The sequence below is a fragment of the Dermacentor variabilis genome, chromosome 11 (genome assembly GCF_050947875.1).
Source record: "Dermacentor variabilis isolate Ectoservices chromosome 11, ASM5094787v1, whole genome shotgun sequence".
Taxonomy (NCBI): Eukaryota; Metazoa; Arthropoda; class Arachnida; order Ixodida; family Ixodidae; genus Dermacentor; species Dermacentor variabilis.
In genome coordinates, this window is record NC_134578.1 from 60123091 (window position 1) to 60132769 (window position 9679).

Here is a 9679-nt window from a genome sequence, read left to right on the forward strand (position 1 = left end):
GGATTGGCCACCCTGGTGCAGTACTTGGCCACAACCTCCTATGAACACAACAATCAAACCCCGGCCCTCAGTCCCCAGCAGCTGCGAAGCAACTGACCACGGCGGCGGTCAGACCTGCGACGCAGCAGAGGGTGCTAAGAATCACTGGCTCCGGACAGGCCGCCATTGGAATATGAACCTGGCAACGTTTAACGCTAGAACGTTATCTAGTGAGGCGGGCCTAGCAGTGCTATTGGAGGAATTAGAGGGCAGTAAATGGGATATTATAGGGCTCAGTGAAGTTAGGAGGTCAAAAGAAGCATATACAGTGCTAAATAGCGGGCACGTCCTGTGCTACCGGGGCTTAGCGGAGAGAAGAGAACTAGGAGTCGGATTCCTGGTTAATAAGAATATAGCTGGTAACATACAGGAATTCTATAGCATTAACGAGAGGTTGGCAGGTCTTGTTGTGAAACTTAATAAGAGATACAAAATGAAGATTGTACAGGTCTACGCCCCTACATCCTGTCATCATGACCAGGAAGTCGAAAGCTTCTATGAAGACGTGGAATCGGCGATGGGCAGAGAGGGCACATAGACAAGGTTAACCCTAGCCGCCCTAGGAAATTAGGAAGTGACGGAAGGGAAGACATGATAGGACAGTAAAAGAAAGAAGATAGGAAAGAAAAAGATTGAAGAGGGGGACAGGAAAAGGCGACTGCCGATTTCGCCCAGGTGGGTCAGCCTGGAGGTTCCGTCTACGTGAAGCAGAGACCGAAAAGGTGTGTTGCTTCCACCGGGGGACTTAACGGTCCAAGCACCCGGCATCGGCTCATCCCCCAGGATCCCCCTTTCCGCGGACACGGCTAAGCCGCGCATGGCTACACGCGGGAGGGTCGAACCCTCGTGTGCTCGGGTACGCGGTGTCGCAGCACACCAAACGCCTGCTGATGCAGACGCCCCTGCGGGGTACAAATCACGGACCTGAAAAGCTTCTTCCGCTCATCCGCGCTTCGGAAAGGGAGGAAGCTCAGCAGGGCCAAGTACTTGTACAAGATGAAAGAAGTCTCAGGTGTTTTTTCGGCTTGTTGCAACTCGCAAGTACAGAGAGCATCAGGTTTGCTTATAGACATAGCACAAAAATCTAATCATTTCAAAGTGGTTCGTATTGAAAATGTCCTGAGCACTAGACTTAAGTATCTCCTTAATGAGAGCAGCATTCCGAGCAATTTGGTAATCCATTACTTAAATGATATTGCACGACAAAAACGACATGGACGTGAGAGAAGACGACACACCAAGCGCAAAGTATCTCCCATAATTTTTGCATTTTATTGTAATGTTTTTCTCGCAGTTATTTACAGAGAGTAAATCGTTCCATAGCCTTTTTAGGGCAACGAACTGAAAACGTTTTCCAAAGCACCAAACAGCGTGCGAACATAACGAAAGTAGGCTTCCTACTGTGCCTGCGGGCCACGTCTTTTTGTCTCGCAGGAGCTACATCATCGCTCAGTACCTTTCAACTTTTCGCAGACGCTTCAAGCAACACACGCGTACAAATAAATGTAAATAAACGCGACTTTTATTTTACAAATGCGCGTTACGTCGCAATTACTCAACCAGTGCTCCAACAGCAACTTTATTGCTCCCATTTGAGAGAAGGCTCAGCACAGTGCGAAACGTGCTTGTTGTATCGGCGCAGGACACGTAAAATACCGAAACTAGAAAGGAGCTCGTGATACAACGATGCTCTTGAACCGGATTTTGAATTCACAAACGAAACAAGATGTCTGGTTAAACTGATCTGTCAAATCTCTCCGTTCCACTTGTTGAGTCAAGCGGACGCGGACGTCTGTTAACACGTGGAAGTATCAATCGCACATAAGCAGGATGGTTCGCAACGTTGTCTTTTTCTCTTGGCAACGAAGTGGCGGCTGTAGATTCTTGCGTTTTCGCTTGGTTGCCACTGTCATCCGTCAGGGCTACGCAGCACAATTACAGGAGAACATTATCACACTTTCTGATACGAGACGCTGTGTTGTGAGGAGTACAAGTAATTCAAATACCCAACACGTTGAACGGCCCGTATCCAGCGCTCTCGCCTTTCCCCTTCGGACGATCGCGATGGAAATCGGTAAACCTGAACGTTGTTATTCAGTCATTCACGTTCATGGGAAATTACAACACAACAGTAGCGTCGATTGCGGCACTTCTTCGTAGCGCGCGGAGCTATCGAGGTTGCCGTCGTTTCCGCCATCAGTGTGACGAATGAGCCAGCAAGCGCTTTATGGCAGTTCGGCGGCGCATCCGACTAGCGGAGAAATTCATTGTTCTCTGTCTGGGTATTAAATGCGCGAAACGCTCGCAATGTGGACCAAAATCTAGTTAAATCGTTGTTTCGCAGCTGCTAGCCACATAGGCAACTTAGGAAGGGAGTCGGGCTTCGCACTACTCAATTACTGCGTCTTCACACCGGTAGGTGGCGCTACGCAAAGCTCCAGAGTCTGACGTCTATAAAGATGACATAAACTTCTGTTGCGAAAGGTGCGCTGACGTTTCCAAAGTCGTGCTTTAGATTTTCAATTCCGGATTTTGGGGGTTTGATGTTCCTATAAAGACTGGGCGCGAAAGGTGAATTCACTTTTATAAAGTCGTACTATGGACCAAGCAACGACGCAAGCCAAATCAATATACTATCAATACTATCACACAAGTTGACAAGGCGTGCAGCGAGGTCCGATGAGGCGAAGCGTTGTGCCATCATGTCACAGAAAACAATATCAAAATTTTTTTCACCATCGCCGACGCATCCATGTCAAGACACTAAAGCTAGCAAAGGTAACTACGTTCTCATTCATTTTTTTTTGCTTTGACTTTTACTAGCGACAACACATTGGGCCTCTTCAATTTTCTTGTTCTCGTTACCCGCGGGCTGCCAGAGGCAGCCAAAGCTCATGCGTTTTTCTCGTGTTGCCCCGACCACTGTGCGACGCACTTCAGTGGACGTTCGTTTTTCTCTGCACGACTGGATTTTTGCCTGGAAGAGTTTTAGTCGCTTTCCGTGTAGCAGACGACAAAAAGAAACAATGGTCGTATGGCGCCACCACTGTGGAGACTCGAAAGATTGCAACGCGCTCGCTTGAGCGCAACCTCTCCGGAAAGTCTTGTCTCGCCGGCGTATGATACGGAGCAGTATGCGCATGGTTCTTTGTGGACCAAGCGTCTCACGTTTTCTTCGATATTCCTTGGGTAGACCCATTAGGTGTCCAAAGTAGGCATTCGATTGTGGGCAACATGCTTTTTTCTTGGGGTTTTGTTATTTCGGTGCCCCCGCCCCGCAAAAGAGACAATTCATTCTTGCGGCGCAGCGAGTTGCCGCGCGGTGAAAGTTCAATTTTGTTACTTCTTTTTTAGCAGAAAGTAATGAGCCACGGGTTTCTTCATTTTCCGGATACGCTTATTATAATATTGCGATATCTATTATATGGACACTCCAGGCGCATACCTCCCGTAACCGCCAAGTTCCGTATAAAGTCCAAGGGTGATAATGTGACCGTGCGGCATGCTGTATGTGCCTGTAAAAGCCTAGGGGGGGGGTGGCATGGGTGAGCCGACGATGGTGGCACAGTCTTGTGTACGCAAAGGAGAAAAGCGACGCAGAAGTGCACCGCCTTCTATTGCACGGGATACGTCAGGGGGAGTGGAGGAAGGAGGGGCAGGGCCTTAGGCTTCTGTGATCTGTGAATCTGTGAGTGCGCATCAGGTTTATTTGTCTTGTTTGACGCATTGTATACAGCGACTTTTTCTTAGCTACGTTGATTTATTTTAGACATACTTATATTTATATATGTTGTTGCGCGGGTTTTCGTATACGTGCAGTGAACTTTGTTTCCAGTGACACTTTTTGCCATTTGTCAAGCTGTATCTTCGCATTTGTATATTTCATTGCATCTTCGTATTTGTAATGTACGAGGGCTAGTGAAATGAAAGTGAGCCAACCAATCCCGCGCAATAACGGTCAAGTTCATTATGTGTGTTATTGTACACTAGTTATTATCTTGTTATGTATAATTTCTATGGTTTGTTTGTTGACTTGTCACCTTCGCTGTGCCTTGTAAAAGGGGCCCGAACCCCTGTCAAGTGGACTAGCTTCCACTTTTTGTTCGGGCCTCCTTCCAAATGTTCTTTGGAAAAATAAACATGATTTTGATTTTGATCTGCGAGGCATGCACGTAGCACACAGGCATCTCTCACTTCCAAAAGTGACACGCAGGTGTGAGTATAAAAGGTCTTTAATGTTTTCATATACCGGGTTGAACATGGTTACCTGACGCAATGGACACTCCGGAAATTGAACAGCGTGGTGTGGCGAGGTTTTTGACAGCTGAAGGTGTTTCCCAAAAAGAAATTGGTCTCGGTATGGCTGCCGGTTATGCGTGGAACATTTAATTATATTGGCCACTGTGGAGCATTGGAGTAAACTATTCAAAGAAGGACGGGGAAGAGGCAAACTTTATCCAAGATCGGGCCAAAACCGCCATGCAACCACCCCCAACACAATTGCAAAAGTGGATGAGCTGATTAAACAGAAACGCAGGATAAGCATCGATGAACTGTCAGACCGCGTCGACATCAGCCACGGTTTGGTTCACACCACAATTCATGGACATCTCGGTTATCGGCTCTTGTGTGCGCAACGAATGCCGAAGATTTTGTACCACCGCCAGAAAAATGAGAGGTTAGGCCCTGCTTTGACACATCTGATCCGGTATCACAATGAGGGTGACGATTTCTTGTCGGCAATTGCGACCGATGACCAATCATGGTGCCACTGCTATGAGCCTGAAGCACGACAGCAAAGCTTACAGTAGAAACATTCGAATTCACCACTCCAATTCACCATTGCCGTCGGAAACGTATTGTTGACTTTTTTTTCACTCGCGAGGGGCAATTACTGATCGAATTTGGTAAAGCTGGAGAGACTATCAATCGTTTCCAATATTTTGAAACGCCGGATCGCCTGCATGCCCCAATCAAGAACAAACGACGTGGAAAACTGGCGAATCGGGCAATCTTGCTCCACGACAATCTCGGGCCCCACGTCGCTGATGTGGTTAACACAAAACTGGCAAAGTTCAAGTGGGAAACGCTGCAACATCCTCCATACAGCCCAGACATGCCACCTTGCTACTTCCACACTTTGGGGCAATTGAAGAAACAGCGCAAAGGAACCAGATTCGTGTGGGACAATGACGTGGAGTCACTTACAGTCATTGTGAAGCAGCAACCCAAGGAGTTTCATGAAACGGGAATCACGTGACTCGTTAGTCAGTCGGACAAATGTTAAATGGTCATAGAGACTACTTTTAAATAAAGTACGCCGTTTCGCAAATATTCGCATCGGCTCACTTTCATTTGACTCGCCCTTGTATATTTGGCTGAACTCCTGCTTTTTGTACGTGCTTTCTGTTGCGACTATCATTTCGGCGCAAATACAATACAGGACCGGTGACAGCTGCTCCTGGCAATGCATTGAAACGAAGGAAAGCATCACTGAGATGATCTCTGGCCGTTGCGTTTGTACAAAATGTAAACAAGCTCCTTCAATCAGAAAGTTTCATTAAAATATTTAACATCAACTTGTTCATTTTATGGCCTTGCCTTTTTCCTATAAGCGACATGCACTGATTTGCTGGTACCGAATTGATATAGTTGTAAAGTTCGTGTGATATTTTCTTTAGTTAATAAATAGAAAAAAACATGGATGCACTGATATAAGTTATCTCGGGTACAATTTTTGGGACATGCGAGCACATTCTTTCATAAAAAATACATATTTTACTTGTCTTCACAGTGTGTAGCGTTCAAGAATTTGTTCGCAGCATCTTTAGCAATGGCAATGTATTTGATCCCTCGACAAATTCATAACGAGGAGGCCGAGCTGCAACATGAGCACCTCCCCCTCCCCCCCGAACAAAATTTCTGGCTACTGGCGTTCACCATAGATCCTAATCTTCTCTCAGTTGTTTTAGAGCTGCTAAATGAGACGAGAATGACGATAAGCATCATATGTACGCGACAAACATTTACAAGAATTTCGCAAAAGACAAACGAACAAGCAACCAAGCAAAAGAAAGAAAGCAGGCAATATCTTTAGAACAGAGCTTCAGCAAAATATTAATCATGAAATGCTTGTAGCACCCCCTGTCTGCGACCTTCAAATGACCTTGAACCAAAATCCAGAGCCCTTGTACGGGCGCTCAAACGAGAACAACCGGGCAAGTTGCGAGAACAAAAAGCGATCATCCGGGCAACCAGTTAAAACTTACGGCGAATTGCACTGGTCGATTTGGAGCACGTTTGCGTTTTCCCACTGGTCGATTAGCATCAAGCGGCTCCGCGGCGGAGCGTTCTTCATTGATCGGCCGAGCAGATACGGGGTTTCACCGGAACTGTGGCGACGCGTTCACGTCGCTGCCGTATTGTTCGTGTGGCTTGGATATTTTCAGCTCTTTTTGAGGCGTTGTTTGGTAACCCTGTGCAGTTGTTTACATTCTCGAAATGGCGTTGTTCAACCATGCGGCAATAATTTTCTTGCCTTCAGCGATTCTGACAGCAGCTCTCTTTCCTCGGAATACAGCAGCAGCGACGACGAGTTGTACGTGCGTTACGAAATCATTTTTAAGGTGCAAATGATCAAATGGCGATACGGGGGGCGGATATGGCGGGCGCCCAACTTCCTTTGCGCTCCCTGCCGGAACATGTTTATTAGAGCGAAAGTTCTACTTGGCCATATCTCCCAAGGTTGCAATAACTTTGAGGCTACGGAGCGCAAGTGTGACAGGTGCGACATCACGCCACGAGATCCGCTGCGGAGAGGCGTCGCAGCTGCGCTGGCTCGGAGCCTCGCCGCTGCGGCGCCACGTGACTAGGCGAGAGTTTACGGCTGCTTCGCCGGCACTTGGTCGCTCAGTCTCGCCAGGGGTAGCACACTATACAGTTCAACAAATGGCCACAGAGGGCGAAAAAATCGACCACGCGCCGCTGCTAACGAAACCAGCGTAGTAGAATCACTTCGGGATGCTTACATTAGTTCCAACATTTCCCAGTAGAGGCGTCGTAATAAGCGCAATGTTATCTTGCAATCTTTCTCTTACAATTACCAAAGCAATTTTGTTACATAAAAAACAGGGCAGAATTATCACTGCCAATTAAATATTGTACTTTTTGTTAGTAAGTTTATTGTTTCTTCGTCATTATAAACGCAAATAGCGTTCAGCATCATCGATCTTTCACGTGACCTCTGGCCTGGATTAAAAATTTTTACTGGTATTTTCGAGTGCACGGCGGCACGGATTCATTCGTTCGTACACTCAGACTGGTTGCTTCTTTGTTTCTAAAGCCAGTTTCTTGCGCTTCGATGTCTCGCGTTATTTAACTTGGGGTGAACTTACGTGTTTGCAAGCGAACATGTAAGCCCGGAAATTGTGTTTCTGTCGTGCGCCATTCGGAACACGTCTGCATCGAAACAGGAGCTGGATTTTGCTGCGGCTGACAACGGCAATAACGGTGAGTCGTTTAACACCGCTGCTTGTATCGTTATATAATATCCGTCTCATTACGTTCCTGGCGGGCACAAGTTAACGTACTAGATCTTGCATTACATATGGGCAGTCGGGATTTCAGTTGCTGTTTCATAAATAAATCTTTACTTGCGAGGCTGTCATTATACACACACAACCAGGAAAGAAATAGCGATATCGGAACGCGCGTCTCATTTTTCATCTTATTGTAGCCGTGGTCGTAGGTGACTGAGTAGCCTTATCAATATACATATTAAATTTTTTTTCGAGTCCGCCTGCAACTTCTTTCGTCCACAAAAACGAATAATTCTTAGGTAAAATGAAGTGAAAGTACAGAAGTTAATGTATTAAACAGTTGCAAGCACGATTAGTCACCAATATTTCGTACTTGTTGGTTCCAAATGTTCTTGCTGTTCAGTTTGGTTTACCGTAGTGCATTTATTTTTGCAGTAGTGAAGCGGTGCATCATTTATGCATTTGCTGGTGGAACCAGCAGTGTGATCTCTTCTAGTGCATCAATGAACGCACAAATGTTCACATTTGTGATCTTAATAATACTTAAGCTGTTGACATGCATTGCATCTAGACAGACATCAGTTTTATGGACAATAGCAATATTTATTTAACATGCTGGTTAAGCACCCTATAACAGACAGTGTACATTTGCATGTGTTCTGTAGTCGCAAACCATTACAACATATATGTCACACCTTTTTGCATTTCATATTGCAAAATTTTGCTTTTTCAGTTTGTGATTCAGTCAAAATTTCTGTTCCAGACATGCAGTAATGAGGACGGCACAAGTATAAAGCAACACACTCCACGTACTAAACAGAAGCTGCTGCCTGCTACAACAAGGTCATTGTGTGGACGTTGGCTACTACTAAAAGGTAAACAGCACATGGTTCAGAAATAAGTATGTTTGATATATGCAGTATTGGCTTGCTGTTTGCAGCAGATATGAATGTTTGTTCATATTTATGGTTCAGTATAATTGGTTCGAACATAAAAGAAAACACACATGAGTTTGGCTAATCTGTGCTGTATCTCATGTGTCACCGTACTGCCCCAACAGAGTCTATGCCGAGCACATCTTGGTCATTACAGGAGTTCCTATCTACACCAACAGGAAGGGGCTGGAGCCGAATTTGCAAGGCTTTTACACCACGAACAAAGCGCATGCAGAAGAATATGGATGAAGTATCAAGTCTGCAGATGACTGTGTCAAGACTGAAAAGAGCTTCAGCCACCGTTCCACCAGCACGGACAATTGGCTGAGTCATCCAAGTAACTCAAAAAGGGCTTTCTAGAAATTCTTCATCTTCAGATGCACCAGCAACATCTGACCAAGCACGGTCGACGCTGGCCAAAGGACCGAGTTCCGTCAATTTGCCCTTAATCAGCTTCCTAGCCATGTCAATTCCGTTTCTGCCAAGTGTAATTTTTCTTCTATAAGTGCAAGCTTTTTCGTTGCCCATTTTCGTTAGAGATCATTCATTCTCATCCAAACATATAGGTAACCAACCCTTCGCTGATACTTAATACCAGTCACTGTCTAGTAGCCTAACATATATTTAGCAGTATCTTCTAGTTTATGTTGTTATGCAAAATTCCTCTCCTGAAATAGCTGATGCAACATCGGCATGTATTTTGCATGAACCTGCGTACCATGTGCTATGCACCATTTCACTTTTCTTGATGTTTTTAGCGTTCAATGCTTGCAGAGCAGAGTGGCTTCTCTCATGAATGCAAGCTGTCTCATTTTCCATATTCCTAGTCTCATTGATGATTGCTCTTCTTCCTCGATAGCCTGGGTCTTTGCGCAAGCTACACGGAAGTGATTGATTGCAAAATCTGGTTTTGCTACCTCACTTGGTTGTGGTAACTGTGTTACGTTTCTCGGATGTGGGGGCCTGGAGAGTTGCATTGGTAAGCAGTCCCTCGAGGTAAGCACTTGCTCCTGCAGTCCGCAAAGCGACATAGACTCCCAGTATACAGACACCGCAGCTGGTGCTCCCCGTTCGTTCTTGCCTGCTGCAGCCATGGGCAAATTGTGCTTGTGGCCTACCTCGGCCATGATTTGCTCAAAACGGAGACCAGCATATGTGCTTACATGG